The sequence below is a fragment of the Orcinus orca genome, chromosome 17, assembly GCF_937001465.1.
Source record: "Orcinus orca chromosome 17, mOrcOrc1.1, whole genome shotgun sequence".
NCBI lineage: Eukaryota > Metazoa > Chordata > Mammalia > Artiodactyla > Delphinidae > Orcinus > Orcinus orca.
Window position 1 is genome coordinate 57,343,900 of NC_064575.1, and position 21,705 is coordinate 57,365,604.

Below are 21,705 nucleotides of genomic sequence, written 5' to 3' on the forward strand. Positions count from 1 at the left end.
TGGGTGTCTGTGAGGCAAGAAATTCCCAGAGTTTTTGTCCCAATGGGAGCAACCATGAATAAGGAATTGCTATTGCCATTGATTAGAACATACAGTCGGATACTGTCGATGACGCAAGAGCCTGTAAAAAATGTTCAGAGCGGGCTGATCATTGTCTAGGTCATCCTCCAGTACTAAGACAACTGCCTCAAATAGGTCAGTCATGCTGACCCTTGGCACCATCTTTGATCAGGGATGTCCAAGTTAGGGGATAGATAGTAGCAGCTCTGCAGGGAGCCCCATCACCTGTGCCATCCATAAGGTGGATGAACTTCCCTTCTTGATCACTCACTTGATTCCTGTGGGCTTCCCAAGTGGCTAGTGGGTCTGAAGAGAGATGACCACCTGTGGTGCCGTTGCTCCTGCCAAGGGAATGACAGTGGGGAAGCCACTTCCTCCTATAGGTGGAATGTAAGAGATGGTCCGGGTTTGGCTCTATCTGTAAGTACTGTTTCCATTTGAATAAGGAATTCTCTCTGGCTATACCGAGCCTTCAGCATTCTGCCCCCATGACCCAAGGCAGAACAGTCAGTTGGGCATGGGGAGTCACAGGCTCAGGGCTTGTGAGAGCCTCCCTCTCCAGAAGGGTTCAGTATGTGGACAGTATTTGCTGCTGTAATGGAGTGTAGTATGGGGCTGAGGAGGGCAGTTTCTTGTACCAGAAGCATATGGGCAACTATGGCCATCTTGGATAATCTAGAAACTCTAGGCAGCATGAGAGGAGGTTGCCAAAGCCTCGAAAGTGGCAAAGTCTCTGTGGACGCCAGTGAGAGTGCCTGTCGTATAGCAATTTGAATAGATTCTAGCGTCTTTTTTGTTGGAGGACAGCATTTAGAATGAAACAATTTGTAAGTAACAGCATGAATAAGCCTACCATCAGTTACAGGTTATGCTGGAATTGAGACATCTGATTCAATCTGAGTCACTCAGATAGTCTTGGCCAAGACACACAACCCAGGCCCACTTTAAGGGGAGCCCCATTCCCATATTCTTAACAAGAATTTTTTTTTTTTTTGCGGTACACGGGCCTCTCACTGTTGTGGCCTCTCCCGTTGTGCAGCACAGGCTCCGGACACACAGGCTCAACGGCCATGGCTCACGGGCCCAGCTGCTCCACGGCATGTGGGATCCTCCCGGACCGGGGCACGAACCCGTGTCCCTGAATCGGCAGGTGGACTCTCAACCACTGCGCCACCAGGGAAGCCCTCATTCCCATATTCTTGCCCCTAATGTCAGTTATTGAAACTTGTGACTTAGGTAGGTTATATCAATATCAGGCTTGGTAGGACTCTACAAATGCAACAGTGTGCAGGACAGCTCAAAATGCCAGCTTGCCAGGGGGCAGCAGCAGAACTCAAAGCTCATGCTAGTTGGCAGACAGCTGCTCAGAATGCACGTTTACCACAGGCAGATGATCCAGTAAGCAAACCAAATGCAAGAGAACAAAGACCGCCAGGTGGCGGTCATCTAATCCCTAGAGGGTCATCTTTACAGCACCAGTTGTATTGTGGTGGCCTCGTGGCAGGCGGGATCAACCTCACTCAAATGTGGTTCACATGTTGAGAAGGGTGTTGTCATACATGCACCAAGAGGATAAGATAAGCTTTATTACTCAGATAGTGGGATCATTCAGAATGGCTTAAACCAAAGAGGGACAAGTGGCTTTGGTTTTTATTGTGGTTGGGGGTTGGGGCTGGGATGAAGGGTTTGTGTGGTTTGAATTCCCCCACTTGTGCCAGAGGTTTTCTAATGGGCTTGCCCAGATATGGGGCAAGAGGGAGGAGGGGGGGGATGGGATTTGAAAGCAGTCAGCGTCCAACAGCAAGAATAAAGTCAGACTCTTTATTATAGTACGTACAACATAGTTCTGTTTCTTTTGAAAGAATTAGGTCTAACCTGAATACTCAAGAAGAGCGTTGGGTAAATAATTTGTAGATCCATGCAATGGAATATTGTGAGGCTAGAAATATTGTTAGGTGAGGAAATTAGGTTATGCTGTATAATTCTATTTTAGTGTGTATCCAAACATACATCTAAACATGCATACACACATATACACACATAAACACACACATATAATTAGAGGTAAATACACCGAAATGTTAACAGTATTTACTTATGTAGGATTACAATGGTTTTCATTCTGATTTTATTTGCCTTTTCCTTTAATTTATATTAAAGGAATATTAAAAAAAAGTGTGGGGCTTCCCTGGTGGTGCAGTGGTTGGGAGTCCGCCTGCCGATGCAGGGGACGCGGGTTCGTGCCCCGGTCCGGGAGGATCCCGCGTGCCGCGGAGCGGCTGGGTCCATGAGCCACGGCCGCTGAGCCGGCGCGTCCGGAGCCTGTGCTCCGCAACGGGAGAGGCCACAGCAGTGAGAGGCCCGCGTACCGCAAAAAAAAAAAAAGTGTGTAATACTTTTTTTAAATAAGGGATTTTGGGGGAGGGTGTGGGACAAGCGGTTTTTTCTTGAAAACTTTGGTTTAATGTCATTTCGAGCCATGAGGCCACAGGTAGAGTTGAGGTGAGAGTTGGCTTTGCTGCATGGGGATTGGGTCCTTCTGCCTGTGTGTTTCATCATTTTGTTTGTCTAGTTTAAAGATGATCCAGGTGGCCAAAAATGCTATGTTGTGTAAATAGCTTTGCTACATGGTCTGCTTAATTCTGATTTACCATGGTTCAGAACATCTTGAATTACTTTTGTATTTATTTTGTAAACCCACCAAATTTCAGAGGTAGAAAGATAAGACTATTCAGAATTACTATGGTAAATTACTTTCCCCTCCACTTTTTCAGTGCCTTGCCTAGAAATGGTAACATCTTTATAATAAAGTTATTGAATTCTGATGATTGAGTAGAGTGAAAATTTGGTCCATGATACTACTTGTTAGTAAAGAGCATAATCTGTAAAGGACATGAACATTTCATAGCACAAATGAAGGCTAACAAATGAGGATAATTAAAAACTGTCCTAAAAACTATCCAGACTTTGCATGTTTGAAAAGAGCATTGCTTTCTCTTGAAAATGAATTACTATGTTAAAACATAAAAGATCAATAAACATTTGTTAATGCTTCATCGTAAGTACTGAAAAAAAAGAATATGTTTACAAGTTGTTTTAGTAGACCATCTAAAATCAAGAAGTCTTTATTATGTGGTTTTACTTTCATTATCAGAATATTAGTTAAATATATAACAGTGTCAGTGGGTAATACTGTAGAGCCTTCTAAGTCTGAAAAAAAAGAGGGTTCATTGAATTCAAAACTGTGGCAATAATTACACGTATTACATTCTAATTATTTTAAAATTGATAATGTACATAATGTATATTTACCATTTAAACATACTAATCCATAAATCAGAAAACGTATTCTCCAATTGCCAAATATAAAGAATTTGTATAATATAGTTTCCGGAGAGGTGAGTGTTGTAAGACTGGGAGAAGAAAGGACATGCATTACTTGACTATTACTTGGCTGTGCCTCACGGCCTGAGTCTTACCCATATTGTTCGTCTATCCATTGCTTTTAAAAATTCATTCCTCTAATAACTCTTACTGAACAGCTATTACGTTCCAGCCTTGAGTTGGGGGTCAAAGTATCTTCTTTGATGAAATTTATACCTGTTTATATAATTTCAGCCTTTTTAAAATAATTATTTTATTTTATTTTTGGCTGCGTTGGGTCTTCGTTGCTGTACGCGGGCTTTCTCTAGTTGCGGCGAGTGGGGGCTACTCTTCGTTGTGGTGCACGGGCTTCTCATTGCAGTGGCTTCTCTTGTTGCGGAGCATGAGCTCTAGGTGCGTGGGCTTCAGTAGTTGTGGCATGCAGGCTCAGTAGTTGTGGCTCGTGGGCTCTAGAGTGCAGGCTCAGTAGTTGTGGTGCACAGGCTTAGTTGCTCTGCGGCATATGGGATCTTCCCGGACCAGGGCTCGAACCCGTGTCCCCTGCATTGGCAGGATTCTTAACCACTGAGCCACCAGGGAAGTCCCTAATTTCAGCCTTATTACAAGTCTTCAGAAGAAGTATCTGTAGTTGACTGATGGGCAGGGCTATCCTCCACTTCATTTTCTCAGCCTCCTCATAGCTAAGACGTGGGCACTTTGACCCCAGGCTTTGAATGGGAAGAGCAGGTCCTGATGAAGCAGAGCCCATAAGAAAAAAATCTGTACTTGTGACTGGTGGAAGCAGCGGGGATAGAAGGGGAAATCCGTTTTCCTGATGTGGCATGGCATCCTAGAGGTAAGCTGAGGTGTCTGCCAGTGGTGGCTACTGTGGAGGTGGTCAGCCTCTGAGCATGGTTCTCTGGTCTTCCCTGAGATCCTGTGAACCACATTATAATAGCCTTTAACTAAAGTCTTATGGGTTTTGTTTCTGTTTTTGGCTAAAATCAGCTAGAGTCAGTGTCTGTTGCTTGCATCTAAGAATCTAAGTCATTTAACATTATTAATCTTATTTTACCAAGGAAGAGACAAAATCTAAAAATATGACTAAGATCTGTTTGTCTGCAAAGCCCATGCTCTTGTTAATATGTCATGCTGCAGAGGTGGCTTCTCTTGCCAGAAAAGCTGCTTCTGTGTCCAAATTTCCAACCTGCTGGAAAATCACTCAAGGCTTATTATAGCTTATATGCCCTTCTGCAATGGCACCTCTAATGAGGGCAGGAATAGGCTTTATTGTCTTAACCTGGGTTTTGTCTGTGGTGCTGAAACAATCTTCAATTCATTCAATTTAGTAGGAAAAACAGTACGAAACATGACTGTACAAATAAAGCTCTGCATTGTGGAAGTGGCTAAGTTGACTTATTGCATATTTTAGTTTTCAGGTCTTTGTTTTGCTATTAAGTATAAAATAGCACTTTTAAAGTAAAACCTGGTCATCTTCTATCAGAGAGGGCAAGGCTGTTTGAAGTGGATGGCGGTAACATTGGCTCATTCCACACACTCCTGCTGTTATGTAGAACACGCTCTCAAGATTTATGTTTGTTTTGAAGTTAATTAGCCCAATGTAAACCTTATGTACTTTTGATTAATGGGTTTCACACTGGTGGGCCCTGATATGCATGCATGATCTAATGCTGACACGGAAATGGGATGACCTAGACTGGTGGAGGGAGGAGGGCTGCGGGTCTGAGGAAGGAGCGGGTGGGAGGTCTTGCCGTGAGGTGGCACTCCGTTCTCTTTGTTCCCAATTAAATGCAAACAAAAACCTGAGTACATTTTACAGTCTCAGAGGAAAACTTTGTGTTTCGCAGCCCCCGTGGTGATTTCATGATGTATCAGGTTCATGTCTGAGCTCATTTCTGACAGTTACAATATATGATCTGTTCTTTTCAGGTTTTTTTTTTTTTTTTTTTAGCTTCGCAGGGTGTATTTTGTGAAATTCCGATGGTTGTTATGTCTCTTTTTTATGTACCAGAGCCCTTCTTGAGTAAATAGTTTTTCAGATTCTGTCCTTCACCCTTCTCCTTCCCAAATTGACTACTTAGCCCTTGGGGTGGTCCGAGGTGGTGGGGATGAGGGAAGGTTTCAGATCATCACCAAAGTCCCAGAGTTATTTTCAGGTCCTTGTTGGGCTCTGCTGCATGGTAACTGTTGTCCATGAGATCGCTGCTTAACCTGCTGGCTCTGCTTCTAAAGCCCGTGGCTGGATTAAACCCAGGCTCTGGTTCTCCTCCATTGCACCATTCCATTGTATATACTGTCGGGTGGCCGCTCCCTGTGGGTCGGCTTCCACAGGCCAAGATGGGAAACAAGGCAAAAGCCCTTCCACTTTCAGTTTTCCCCTCAACCTATCAAATATGCCTCCAGCCCCAACCTAAGATTTTGGCTTAAAGTGGGGAGGAGGTCTTGACCCCTCCTTACCTCTAAATCTTTTCCTCTTTCCGTAATCTTCTAGGCTTGGAAGAAACTTCTTTCTCTTTCCCAAGATGACATCTGTCCTGTCACCTTCTCTGGGCCGTAATGGTTGATCAAACTGTTAAAAAATAAAGAGACTGGCTTATTTTAAGAGAAATTCCAAAAATTTTATGGAATGTAAAATTCCATGTGTATGTGTGCATTTAGTTCTATTGTAATTGGATACATACATAATATTTTTCTGCACCTTGTAGTTGTAACTTAATAACATATCATGCACACGGTTCTTTGGGGGAAGTATGTGTACTTACACCCTTTAAAGAATTTTTTAAAAAGGAGACAAGACTCCATAAGTAAAGTGGTAGTTACTGGCCTTTCTCTTCCCTACCCACTGTCCTGTTCCCCAGAGGGAAACATTTTTATCTTTTTATATAATTCTGTTTACATTTTTCTGATCATTATTTCTATATCACTAGATAGTACAGTATCATTGTGAGGAAGGAAGCTGTCAGCCTGCACGGAACTCCTCCACTGCACCTGGAGGTGAGCTTAGAGTTGAGTCCAGGGGTTCTGGGCTGATGCATCACTTGTATCTGTTACACTGTCTCTATGAAGACTTAGAACCATCTATTTCTTTTTGAGAACTCATTACATGCTAAATGTATGGTTATGATTAAATTTACTCTAGCATTTGAATTAAGCATGTCCAATTGTTTGCAGATGTCTTAAAATGTCAAAACCACAACATTTATAATGAAGATTACCTATCTATAATCGGTATGTGTTACTGATAAATTGAATGCATTACTCATGGGACAGGATCAAAGCTTTGTCTCTCAATGCCCCTTTTGACTTTATTCAGTAGAGGGAAAACTTTCCTCAGCTACTCAACAGAGCTATTGAAATAATAGAGCGTCCTGGAGTCAATTTATGTCAGAAAACAATCACATTTTAAAAGCTAAAAGCATGTTGTCCAAGCTATTAACACTTGAGTCTTTATTCAAAGACATATCTTCTCACCTTCTCCCAGCTAAGACCCAGGGTGTAATGATATCTACAGTCGTTCTTATTCTATCCTCCACGGGATGTTCTTTACCCCATCAGTGACAAGGCATGGGAAGAGAGGAGAGCTAACAGGACCCAGATGTTGTCTGGATGGCTTTGTGTCCTCTGAACTTGGCATGGTTAAAGCCTCCTCTTTCTCTGTGGTTCCTTTCTTTGGCTCTTTTGAGAATCCCAAGTGGGAGACCACTTACCTGCTGTTTCCTTTGACCCAGCAGACTGATTGTCTACTCTGACTAGTGACTTGAGTCTCTTTCTACAGCCTCTAGGAACTTGCTTCCATCTCTAACTTCTTGCATCTTCTAGTTTTCTCTCCAAATAGAACATTCTCCAGCCTACTGCCAAACATTCCTCCATCTTCTATCCCCACCAGCACCCTGGTTCACTATGCTTCCAACTTCAGGGGTCACAGATTAAGCTCTCTGCAGAGCCTAACAGGAATCCCTCTCCACCAGAGCTTGAGGGGAGGGGCCACCTCTGCAAGTCCTCCACCTTAGGGAGCAGGTCTTGCAGCGCTATGTGGCGGTCTCCAAAACTCCTCTTCACACGGTGATCTCCTCACATCATATCTCCTTTCCACTCTGGCTTCCTTGATGTTCTTCATCTGGCCATGGTGTTCAAAGAGTCATGGACAAGGTTTTGACTCCGGTTTTGTAAGTTCTATATTTTTATCTGGCATTTCACCTTTGTAAATTTTATTTTTATCTTTGTAATCTATTTAAAAATGTAAAAATAACACATCGTCACATACTTTTTTCATTCAGGTCACCAATCCTTTCTTACACAGTGAGTTGATTATAGTTCACTAGCTTGTAGTTTTTAGATACAAGTCTCAATTCATCTCATCCTGTTTTCATTTACCTGCATTATTTAGGACACTTTGCTTTCTAACTAAAAAAAAACACCTAAAGTTGGCTTATGCAACACTTTATGATGACAGCTCTTCCATGGAGGTGAAAGGCATGAAGGCATCTTGGCCTTAGGGTAGCTTGAGCCAGGAAGAAGGTGATAGAGAGCCTAGGAAATAGTCTCATTCTATTCTATTTATACACACACACACACACACACACACACACACACACACACACACACACACACACACCCATATGTGTGTGTGTGTATATGAATTTTTTCTCTCTTTCTCTGCAGACAGGCTGGCTGGCTTTGTTATCAGCAACAGAGTGGGAAGAAATAATGGTGCTCAAGTTCATATGCGATAATCCTAGTTGCAAAGAAAGATATCTCTTATTTCTAGAAAATGGATCCTGATTGGCCCATCTTTGGTCAAGTGTTCATTTCTTGTTCCCATAAAGAGGGATAGTAGTAAAATAATAGAAACATAGTTGCTACCAGGAGCCCAACATTCTGGACTGGGGTTGGTGAACAGCAAATACACTAAAGCTGGCCACTGTAACATCTATGATGATTTTTCTTGTTGAATTGGCTGCCATCTAACTGTCACTGTAATTACTGAATACCTTTTCAATATTAGTTTCTATGGCGGCTGTAACAAATTACAACAAACCTCGTTGCTTAAAACAACAAAAATTTATTACCTTGCAGTTCTGTAGGTCAGAAGTCTGAAATGGGACTCACTGGACTAAAATCAAGGTATTTGCATGGCTGTATTCCTTCTGGAGGTTCTAGGGGAGAATCAGTTTCCTTGCCATTTCCGATGTTTAGAGGCTGCCCACATTCCTTAGTTCATTGCCCCCTTTCGTCTTCAAAGACAGAAATAGCTTGTTGAGTCCCTTTCAGTCTGCATCACTTTGACACTCACTGTCTTGCCTCCCTCTTTCACTTATAAGGACCTTTGTGATTACGTTGGATCCACCTGCAACACACAGAATAATCACCCCATCTCAAGATCCTTAACTTAATCACATCTGCAAAGCTTTTTTTTTTTTTTTTTTATGTAAGATAACAAACAGAATCACAGGTTCAGAGAACTGGAATGCAGATATCTTTGTGGAACCATTATTCTGCCTACCACAACTTTCATTTGTCTACATTTTTCCTGACTTCTCTGTATATGTTGTACTTGACCCTGTGCTTAATGTTTCTTCTTTCTCCTTCCTCTCTTCATGGCTACTTTTCTTTAGTTGGTCACCTGCAGCCTACACAGACAAAAAATGATTTTCTATTGCTTTATTTAGTCTACTCTGCCACTCTACTGATACTACAGGAGCTTACTAAGTATTTATTAGATGGACTTGTAGGTGAAAATTACATATCAAATAGATCTTGAGAGTGTATATTCTTGCAAGTTGCTGAGATTTCTAAAGGAGCAGAAAGCTAATGAGATAAAGAGATAATAAGAGAAAGCTAATTTTAAAGGGAACATTCTTATTGGGAAAGGAAGGAGACACTGGTTGTATGGTGACGAGGAAAAGTGGTAACTTGAAAGTGAAAGAAAAATGATACTCTGGCATTATGTGATTTTTCCCAAAGCTAGTCAATTAAGGAACCAACAACAATATAATTAATAATTTTAGTTATGAATAAAATCAGGAGGGTCAGACAAATTAATAATATATATTTATATGGCTAGTAAAAAATGAAAATACTGGCTATCATTTATTGGAAACTTAGTACGTGACAGGTGTTGCATTAAATGCCCTATGTATACAATCATAATAATTATCCTGACAGCTTAGGTATTATCATTATTCCCCCTTGTAACTGGGAGACTGAGAGTTAGCCAGATTATGTGAGTTTTCCAGAATCACGCCAGTTGTAGGTAGAGGAATTTGGATTTAAACCCATGTAGTTCAATTATACTCCATAGCAGCCCTAAAATACATTTCAAACCCCCCACTAATTACCCCCCTCCCCACTTTATCCACCCTACAACCATACAGATAAAAACATCAAGGTATGGGGAGCTCAAGAGACTTTCCCAAGGCCACCCAATTTTTGACAGAGCTAGAACCTAAGAGTCTAGGTTCTCTGATACCCAGTTCAAGGATGGTAAGTCTTAGGTATCAGCAGGAGAAAAAAAAAAAAAAAGAAAGAAAGATAAATGAAGAGGTGAAAAAAAGAAATGAAGTAGAAGAGTGGGAAAAAGCTAAGAGGGGAAAGGACAAGAAGTAATTTAAGTTGAATAAAACTTAAAAGTACTCATGGTGGGCACTGATAGATGCTGCTCTGTTTCCCTGCTACCTACCTAGAATACTTGCATCCTATTCAGCTGACCAAATATTCCTGAGCTCCCACTATTTCCTGTTCTTTCCCAATGGGCTGAAAGCTAAACTGTGTTGTTTTTGCATACTCATGAGCCATTGATGATGACCAAGTTGTATGGTCAGGTAGGGGGTCATTAAGATCAGATTATAAGGTCATACTCATAAGGAGATCCCCTATGGAAACAAATTGGCGTTACCTAGACCTTGATTGAATGCAATTAGATGGACCTAAATTTGGATGCTCTTTTCCATTAGATGGTACCTGATAGTCACTTATTACAAGAGCAGCTCTAACCTCATCTTTGCTTTGAAGACATGATTCTCTGCTTCTGCGGTTACCTTTGGTGTGAAATGATAATGACCCAATTCCTGGAGAGTTCAGTGCTCCAGAAAAAAAGACAAACAATTGGGACTTCCTGGCAGTCCAGCGGTTAAGGCTCCGCACTTCCACTGCAGGGGGTGTGAGTTCAATCCCTGGTCGGGGAACTAAGGTTCCTCACGCCGCATGGCGTGGCCAAAAAAAAAAAGACAAACAATCTGGCTCGTCCTCAAGGCTGAAGGCCTGATGACCCCAGGAAGGGTGAGGAGTTAAAGGATGTGTAACTTCTTCTCCCTCTGCAATTTATATATGGATAGATAGCCCCATACTGCTTCTTAGAACTGTCCCAGGATACAGTAGCCCAGAGTGAAAACTTGTCAAAAAAAAGTTGACAAAAATATTGTACATCCCCTTGATGGGAGGATGTAAATTTAATAAGCCTCTGGAAACGGGGTGTCACCTGAGACAAACCCGCATGTCTTCCAGATAATCTTACTCACAAGCTAGCAGCGGTTCCTCAACAGGTCTCTCATACGCAACCTCTGCAGGCAATTGGTGTCAGAGAATAGAATGTTTCGCTTGCCAGTAAGACCAGATAAAATGGTGATCTCAGCTCTTGTCTAACTCCTTTATAAATGCATGAGGTGGCTGGAATCTAGGTCCCTTTCCAGGAGGGAATGTGTCTGTCCACGATGTGTCTATTCATGACTGATTCTAGCACACCTCTCCATGAGTGGGGACAGTGGGATAATACAAGCTTAGTCCTATGACTTTAAGATTTTATAGCGTTTGCCCTCACCCCTTGTTTGGTGAATGATGGTCTTGATATCATTCTCTATCTAGAATGTGAGAAATATACCATTTTTAGTTTCTGATCCCACAAGTTTGTCTGGGGTTCTTTGAAATTCTCCACATTGAGCTCATCTTTACCCAGATCTATCTCCATAAAATACAAAGAGTCATTATATGGTCTGGCTAGGTGGAGGTCAAGGCACTGGGAGTCAAGGAAGATGTGTTTTTACTCATGACACATGTTTCAAGGATGATGTGTTTTTACTCATGACACATGTTCCAAATCCATACTAGAGGTTCTCAAGTGGAAACATGAGCGCTAAATCTGGCCTATTAGGACCAACATATGGTGATTAATTTTTCTTTTTAGTTTATTTTTTTTAATTGGAGTATAGTTGCTTTACATTGCTGTGCTGTACAGCAAAGTGAATCAGCCATACGTATATATATCCCCTCTCTTTTTGATTTACTTCCCATTTAAGTCACCACAGAGCACCGAGTACAGTTCCCTGTGCTCTACAGTAGGTTCTCATTAGTTATCTATTTTATACATAGTAGTGTATATATGTCAATCCCAATCTCCCAATTCATTCCACCCCCCCGTCCCCCTTGGTAACCATACATTTGTTCTCCACATCTGTGTCCCTATTTCTGCTTTGCAACTAAGATCATCTGTACCATTTTTCTAGATTCCACATATATGCATTATTATACGATATTTGTTTTTCTCTTTCTGACTTACTTCACTCTATATGACAGTCTCTAGGTCCATCCACATCTCTGCAAATGACACAATTTTGTTCCTTTTTATGGCTAATATTCCATTGTATATATTGTACCACATCTTCTTTATCCATTCCCTTGTTGATGGACATTTAAGTTGCTTCCATGTCCTGGCTATTGTAAATAGTGCTGCAATGAACATTAGGATTCATGGAGCTTTTTGAATTATGGTTTTCTCTGGGTATATGCCCAGCAGTGAGATTGCTGGATCATATGGTAATTCTATTTTGAGTTTTGTTGTTTTTTTTTTTTTTTTGCGATACGCGGGCCTCTCACTGTTGTGGCCTCTCCCGTTGTGGGGCATAGGCTCTGGACACTCAGGCTCAGCGGCCATGGTTCACGGGCCCAGCCGCTCCACGGCGTGTGGGATCTTCCCGGACCGGGGCACGAACCCGTGTCCTCTGCATCGGCAGGCAGACTCTCAACCACTGCGCCACCAGGGAAGCCCTATTTTGAGTTTTTTAAGGAACCTCCATACTGTTCTCCACAGTGGCTGTATCAGTTTACATTCCCACCAACAGTGTAAGAGGGTTCCCTTTTCTCCACACCCTCTCCAGCATTTATTGTTTGTAGATTTTTTGATGATTAATTTTTTTAATTTAAATTTGCCATTATTCAAAAATGAGAATAGTTCATACATAAGTTAAAGTGTCTATTTGTGTGTGTATTTTTTCTTTAAAAAATCCTGAGTGGTTTCCAACACTTGATGGAACATGTCCTCTTCAGCTCAATATAGCCCCCCCTATTTTCTCTTATCCCTTCGACATGGTACTGAGTGCCAATTGCCATATATCACCACACACACACCCTGAGATTCTTCTCATAGTTTAAAAGTATGAGAATCTAACATTTTAGCTGTAATTTCAATAAAGCTGAAATGTTTATGATTGCATCCCATGTTCTGTTGAATTTCCATAAGGAATAAATGATTGGTAAAGAATTGATTCAGTATGGGCAGAGAATGAACAGGTGAAGTTAAGCCTTATTGTTTATACTTTAACAGGGCAATGAGATACTCATTGACCAAAAAACAGTAAAGCAGTGATTTTAACTCTAAACTGCAACAGTGAAAATCAATAATTATTGCTAAAATGTCTTTTGATTTTTTTCTTTGATGGGACAGGGACTAAGAACATGTGAGAAATGTCTGAAACCCGATTTCCCAGACATAGGTATGGCTCTATTCTTCATCTCCTGCAGCTCTGCTCAAATACAATCAGTGGAGCCTTCTCTGACCAGCCTCTTTAAAATCACAACACTGTTTACTCCTCGGCAGTCTCTTGTTCCCTTCTCTGCTTTATTTTTCCTTCAAAGCAATTATCACCTTTTAAAATAGTACCATATGAAAAAAAATTTTGTTGCTGTTTATTATTTGCCCCCCATTCTAGTCTTAACTAGAATGTAATTTCTATAAGGACACAAATTTACATTTGTTTGGTTCATTCCCATGACCTAGAAGAGTGCCTTAAATTTAGTAGGTCTTTAATCTGTATATTTTGAATGGATAGCAGTTAAATGAAGAATCACCATTTGTTGAATGGGTAAAGAATGTGTACCGCCATTTTAACTGATAATCTAAACAAATATTTTCCAAAGCAGATGTTTCTAAGATTTGAGAGTTGTGAGCTACTTAAAAACAAATTAAGTCAGTTTTTTGCTTAGCTGTTTTTTATCATAGTACTTTTCATTGTTTAAGATGAAATAGAGGTTACTCAGGGGAGATTATGGAGGATTTTACTGCTCTTGTTATATTTTTTAACATGAAATTTTTCCTGAAGAACATTCATATTCATTTTTTGATTAGAAAAAAAATCCATGAATATGTATTTTAGTGATTATCCTTAATGTTTGGGATTTGTGCTATCTGCAATAAGGACAAATCCTGAAGGCTGTTAACAAACGGGACATCCATTGTTACTAATTCAGTCATCTAGAACCTCAATATTTTTCATAATGGCATGCTTCCTTGCTATGTATTCACCAGGGCCAAAGAGTGAAATTGCTAAATTCAGAAAGCATCTAGGAAAAGTCTGTCTGTATCCTAACATATTATTATAAGCAAAAGTAAGCTAGTTGGAATGAAAAGGAAACGGCACACTTAAACTTTTATTCCTTTTTACTTAATTCAGAACTTTTGTTGTTTTTCTATCTAAGATAATTTTGGCATGCATTTATTTTATCTGTATGTAATGTTACTGAGAACAGTGCTTAAGGTTTGTTCTGATTTTGGGGGCTTTCTTTTACTATATTTTATGAAACCAATAGAATATTTAAGATAACACATAATAATTAATATGAAGCCCCTTTAGAAGGGACACTAAGGTGATTTATAAACATTGTCTTAACAGTTTTATGAGATATATGTGGAGCAAATGGCTCATTTCTTCTATTTGCTGCATTTAAGTTGAATTTTTATCTCCATTCACCATATGGTATATTTTAGCTTTCTCATACATATTTTCTGTGACCCACATCCCATTGAAGTAACTGGGGGAATTTGCAGAATGTGATAATGTAGGCATAGAATCTTCACAAATAGATGGCAGGAAGCAGAAAAGAAAAGAGCTTGGATCTCTCAGTTGTTAGGTAAATGTGTTTAGTTCTGAATATAGTAGTAAAAGCTTGAGGAAGATACTGTTGTATTTATGGCTTTTTTTATTATAGATATAGAACAATGAAGAACTCTGGCTTTGAAGTCATAAAAGTCAATCACAATTTCGTATCATTATAATGTTGGGCTCAATTTCTCTAAGCCTCAGTCTCACCATTTATGTTATACATTTATAATACTTACTTGTTTGTCTGTTTATAAGGTCTATAACTTTAGTCTTCCCAAACCATATGAATTAGGCACTGACTCTGACTTTATGGTATTGATCAGGGAGGTCTAGTGACCTAAGACCTCGTAACTAATAACTGGTAGAGTCTGGGTAAGCCTGAGACAGCTTCCAATACTGCTTTCTTCTCATTATGGCCCATAGGAATTATTAGCCTTATAGGACCTGTGGCATCCAAGAGATAGAAAAACAAAGAGTTGGAATTAATGAGAGACCAAGAGACAATGAAAATAAGTGGCAGAGCAAATGAGAGAGAAGGGATAGGTCAGTCAGGGTTTAAAGAGTTTTCTTTTATTACAATTTTTTTCATTGAGAAGTAATTGACATACAACAATGTATTAGTTTCAGGTATACAACATGATTCAATATTTGTATATATTGTGAAATGATCACCACAGTTAAGTATAGTTAACATCCATCACCACACATACAGATATTTTTCTTTTCCTTGTGATGAGAACTTTTAAGATCTATGCTCTTAGCAACTTTCAAATGTACAATACAGCACTATTAATTATAATTACCATGTTGGACATTACATCCCCCGGACTTATTTTATAACTGGAAGTCTGTGGCTTTTGAACACCTTCTCCCATTTCACCCACCTCCCACCTCTGACAACAACCAATCTGTGTTCTCCGTATCTATGAGCTCCATGTTTTTTGTTTGTTTTTTGGTTTGATTTTTAGATTCCATATATAAGTGAAATCATGTGGTGTTTGTCTTTTTCCATCCTACTTCACTTAGCAAAATGCCCTGAAGGTGCATCCATGGTGTTGCAAATGGCAAGATTTCCTTCTTTTTTTATGGCTGTGTAATATTCTATTGTGTGTATTCCATTCCACACACCCCCCTCACACACACCACAACTTCTTTATCCATTTATCCATTGGCTGCTTCTGTGTGTTGGCTATTGTAAATAATGCTGCAATGAACATGGGGGTATAGATATCTTTTCAAGTTAGTGTTTTCATTTTTTTGAGATAAATACACAGAAGTAGAATTGCTGGATCAAGGGTAATTCTAGTTTTAATTTTTTTAGGAACTTACATACTGTTTTCCATAATGATTGCACCAGTTTACATTCCCACCAACAGTGAACAAGGGTTCTATTTTCTCTATATCCTCATCAACACTTGTTATTTCTTGTCATTTTGATAGTAGTTATTCTAACGATCATGAGATGGTATTTCATTGTGGTTTTGATTGGCATTTCACTGATAAACAGTGATGTTGAATACCTTTTCATGTATCTGTTAGCCATCTATATGTCCTCTTATATGTCTATTCAGTTCCTCTGCTCATTTTTAAATTGGGTTGTTTGTTTTTCTGTTGAGTTGTATGAGTTCTTTATATATTTTGGGTATTAAACCCTTATCAGATATATGATTTGCAAATATTTTCTCCCATTTGATAAATTATCTTTCCATTTTGTTGATGATTTCCTTTGCTGTGCAGAAGCTTTTTAGTTTGGTGTAGTCCCACTTGTTTATTTTTGGCTTTTGTTGCTTTTACTTTGGAGTCTAAAGATAGTTTATTGATTTGAGTAAAAATGCAGTAAATTCCAATCATGAAAGTGGAACTGTCATATTCACATTTTACTTATCCAAATTCAACTACATGTGCTCAGTATAAGAAAATCATCTATAATCACCTATTACAGAATGAACTTTATATGTTAGTTACTTTATTTGGTGCCCACCAAAAAACCAAAAGCCAAAAACAAAACCAATTCAATCCCATGTTGTAGAGACAGAATGCACAAAATCACATAGTGTAGTTTATGGTTATTTAATGGGCTATTAAGCATAATTTTTACAACATGCAGTTTTCTCTTTATGCACTTATTTTAAAACATAACCCATGTTAGAGATGATTTTACTGTGGTGTTAATATAAATGGTTTTCTATGAGTTTTATTTTTGCATAATTACTATAATTCATAGATTTGTACCAACACTTTACATACTGCAGAAAGATTTAAGTAGGGCTTCCCTGGTGGCGCAGTGGTTGAGAGTCCGCCTGCTGATGCAGGGGATGCGGGTTCGTGCCCTGGTCTGGGAAAATCCCACATGCCGCGGAGCGGCTGGGCCCGTGAGCCATGGCCACTGAGCCTGAGCGTCTGGAGCCTGTGCTCCGCAACGAGAGAGGCCACAACAGTGAGAAGCCCACGTACCGCAAAAAAAAAAAAAAAAAAAAAAAAGATTAAGTAGTATAGAACTGGATATTTTTTTTATGGTGATATGCTTATATGTCTATTATTTCCTAGTTTGTTCATATTTATATAGCTTAGAATGTATTCATATTTTATATTCATGTGCATATAGAGACACTGTTTTCAGTGGTAGTTACTGCTCCCCCAACCCCAGAAACTGCAATGTACCTGAAATATGCATTCAACATCTATAATGAAAACAATAACACAATACAAGCTTAAAAGTGAATTGCCCTGGATTACTCATAAAGCAGAAAAACTTATGCATAGAAATGCTTTGAAAGCCTTGGAAGAAATGTGCAATCAAAATGCAAATATGTTTTCATTTAAAAAGAAAAAAATTTCTCTCTGGAAACTGGTTTACATAGGATTTGGAGTTAACATTCCAGTTTTTCATCTGATTGAAACCGTTGGCGATTTTATTTACCAATATTCTTTGGACTTAGTACCATCTGCTGTTCATTGTTGGGGCATGCAAAGTTCCTGGGATTATATATCCTCCAGCAGATTTCTTTGTTATTGTCCATTTTTGTAGGCTGTTGGTTCAACTTTTCTTGGTAGCTCCAGTATTCTTTTTGCTAAAATCTGTGTTTGGGTGTAGTTCTTCCATGACCTGAATTACAAATTACTAATTTCTAGAAGAAATAACAAAGCATATGTAAATTGTCATATCTTAAATTATTCTGACGTTATTAACTACATTTAACTTTTTTGCTTTTGATAACTAGATTCATTTCCCTTCCTCTCATTTTTGCTTCTTCCTTGGACTAAAATCATTTAACTTAGGTTGTTACCTAAGGTATTGTTAAGCAGTACTTTACTCCATTAGCCCATTAAATAAAGCCCTTCCTGATCTGTTGCTTATTGTAATGTGTTGATTGTGTCTCCTCTGCTACCGCTCAAAAAAGGCATACTGGAATCTTAACTCCCAATGTCTCAGAATGTGACCTTATTTGGAGATAGGGTCTTTACATAGGCAATCAAATCTCCAGAGGCTAGGAGAAAGGCCTGAAACAGATTTTTCCTTAGTGCCTGGAAAGGGAGCATGGCCCTGCTTGATCTACTTGATCACAGATTTCTAGCCTCCAAAACAGTGAGAATAAATTTCTGTTACTCAGTAAGTAGTGCTTTACTATGGCAGACCTAGTAAACTAATATTTACTAATCTTGTTGCCCATTCTATTACTTCATGTCCTCTCCTATGTTCCCAAACTTTCCCAATTCTTTGCTTTTTTTCGTTGCTATTCATCATGGGCTATCCTTCTCTCATATCAATATATTCAAATTCTACCTTTTAAGGTCCTGTTTCTCAAATGCCAGATTGTTTATGAAAATTTCATAAACAATAAACTTCTCATAAAATAAGGTGTGTTTTCTCCCTGATGTCCTGTTACAAGATCCTTTGCTTAATCCCAAAGGGCTAGCTAGAGATTCTTTCTATCACCACAGTAGATATCCAGGGCCAATGTATTCTGGGAAAGTTTGTGAAATGAGTTATTGGAAGAAGACATGAGATATTCATGTGGAAACTGATATATACAGGTGCAGGTGGTAAGAAGTCCACATTTATGGTGAAATGAGTGGGAAAGTTCTCCATATCTAAACCAAGCTCCATTTCTGGATATTACCCCAGAGGCCCTAGGAAAGTTTCTTCTTTATTCTGCTTATCCTGGCTCTGCCCAGGTAGCAAAACCAATGCAAAAATGTTCTCCTATGTTTATCCTAGTTCACTTTAATACTTAGCCTTTAATATGAAATTTATTTGGGGGTGCAGTGTGATCTCATTGTCTACAAGTCAAGTTTTTCCAGCTCCACTCAAATAGAATGACCCAATTCTATTTTATTTTGCAGTGATTCTTCTGTTGATTGATTTGGGGGTTAAGTTTATATTACTTTAATTATTGTAACTCCATAATAAATTTGAATTTTATACAAGGCACATCCCTTTAATATTTTTGTTTGTATGTAAAACACATATTAACTAGATGTTTGTTACTCCAGATAAATTTCAATATATTTTTATCTCTGAGTATAACCTAAAAATTTATTACAGAAAAATATCATCTTTATAGTAATTAGCATTATCATTTAATGTGAATTTTTATTCTTTAGCAAAATTTTGTAATTTTGTATACACCTAATATGTTTCTTATTGAGGTCATTTATAGTTACCTTTATTTTCTTATTTTCCTCCCATTAAATTAGAAGAATGATTATTCACTTGTGAATATTACATTTTTATTCAGATTCTTAACTCAAGTAATATTTCAATTCTAGTAAACTTTCAGCCAATTCCCTTGAGTTTCTAAGTAGAGAACTGTTGAAATAAAAGTGGCTTTTCTCACTTTTATATTTTGTTACATCTATGTTTTCTGATTTCTTATTGTAATTCACTAGAACATAAAAAAAGGAAATAAGGATCAGAATAGGAATCCTTACTAATTCCTATTTGAATGGAAATTTATTTTAACTGTTGTATTAAGCACCAGTAAGTGTGAGATTTTTATCAATTGTCTTTTTCAGTGTTTCATGAGATGACTATGAAGTCATTTTTCTTTCAAGTTCTTTTGGCTTTCACATTTGGGTCAATTTTGGTAATTTATATTAGCAAATCAGTTTTTCTATTCTTGCTATAATTTCTAATTTTAATCATGTTTTCTTTCTCCTTAATTGAATAGAAATTTGTTTCTAGATATGTTTCTATATATCTAAAATTCTATAAATAAATATTTATATATATTTACTATTTCTGTTACTTAATAGATTTCTGTTTTTATCCTTATACTTTTTTGTTTCTGAATTCTATGCATTCTTCATTATTATTTATTTTAAGACTTTTTTCATTGAGATATAATTCACATGTAACAATGTATTAATTTCAGTACAACAAAATGATCTATATTTGTATATATCGCAAAATGATGAACACAATAAGTCCAGATAACATGCATCATCATAGTTATAATTTTTTCCTTGTGATGAAAACTTTTAAGATCTACTCTTAGCAACTTTCATATATACATTATTATTAACTATAGTCATCATACTGTACATTACATACTCATGACTTATTTATTTTATAACTGAAGTTTGTATGCTTTGGCCACCTCCCATTTTGTCCACCCTCCCAACCTCTGGCACACCAATCTTTTCTCTGTATCTGTGAGTTCCAATTTTATTTGTTTTTTAGATTCCACATATAAGTGAGATCATATGGTATTTGTATTTTTTCTCACTTATTTCACTTAACACAATGCCCTCAAAGTCCATCCATGTTGTCACAAATGGCAAGATTTCCTTCTTTTCTATAGCTGAATAATATTCCATTGTATATACATACACAACCTCCTTATCCATTCATCTATCATTGGACACTTAGGTTACTTCCATGATTGGCTATTGCAAATAATGCTGCAATGAACATGGAGGAACAGATATCTTTTCCAGTTAGTATTTCTGTTCCTTTCAGTTAAGTACTCAGAAGTGGATCATATGGTAATTCTATTTTCAATTTTTGAGGAAAGTCCATACTGTTTTCCATAGTAGCTACACCAATTTACATTCCCACCAACAGTACACAAGTGTTCCCCTTTCTCTGCATCCTTGCCAACACTTGTTATTTCTCATCTTTTCAATAATAGCCATTCTAACAGGTACAAGATACTAACTCATTGTGGTTTTGATTTGCATTTCTCTAATGATTAACAATGTTGAATACCTTTTCATGTACCTGTTGGCCTTCTGTATATCTTCTTTGGAGAAATGTCTTAATTATATCCTCTACCCATTTTTAAATCATTTTCTAGTGTTGTTTTGTTTTGTTTTACTACTGAGTTTTTAAAAATACATTTTGGATATTAACCTGTTATCAAATATATGATTTGCAAATATTTTTCTCCCTTTCAGTAGGTTGCCTTTTCACTTAGTTCATGGTTTCTTTTGCTGTGTAGAAGCTTTTTAATTTGATGTAGCCCCACCTGTTGTTGTTGTTTGCTTTTGTTGCCTTTGCTTTTGGTGTCAAATGCAAAAAGTTGTTGCCAAAACCAAAGTCAAATAGCTCATCACCTATGTTTTCTTCTAGTTTTATGGTTTCAGGTCTTTGTTCAAGTCTTTAATCCATTTTGAGCTAGTTTTTGTGTGTGGTGTAAGATAATGGTCTAGTTTCATTCTTTTGTGTGTGACTGTCCAGTTTCCCAACAACATTTATTGAAGAGACTGTCATTTTACCATTGTATATTCTTGGTTATTTTGTCATAAATTAATTCATTATATATATGTGAGTTTATTTCTGGGCGCTCTATTCAGTTCCATTGATCTATGTGTCTGTATAAAGGCAATACCATACTGTTTTGATTACTATAGCTCTGTAATATAGTTTGAAATCAGGACGTGTGATGCCCCCAGCTTTGTTCTTCTTTCTCAAGATTGTTTTTGCTAATCAGGGTCTTTGTGGTTCCATATAAATTTTAGGTTGGTTTGTTCTATTTTTGTGAAAATGTCATTGGAGTTTTTTTTTTTTTTTTTTTTTTTTTTTTTGCGGTACGCGGGCCTCTCACTGTTGTGGCCTTTCCCGTTGCGGAGCACAGGCTCCGGACGCGCAGGCTCAGCGGCCATGGCT

At 38.2% G+C, this 21,705-nt stretch overlaps 1 long non-coding RNA gene across 2 annotated transcripts in view; it reads left to right on the forward strand.

Moving 5' to 3' along the window:
* LOC117197810 (uncharacterized) overlaps positions 1-21,705 on the forward strand; it is a 95,322-nt gene that overhangs the window by 34,049 nt on the left and 39,568 nt on the right. The window contains exon 1 of one of the 2 annotated variants that reach the window (XR_007472575.1): positions 8,527-8,568. The exons of the other annotated variant lie outside the window; for it this stretch is intronic. This is a non-coding gene — a long non-coding RNA (uncharacterized LOC117197810). Of the gene's footprint in view, positions 1-8,526; positions 8,569-21,705 lie in introns of those variants that run through there. 2 annotated transcript variants of the gene reach the window in all.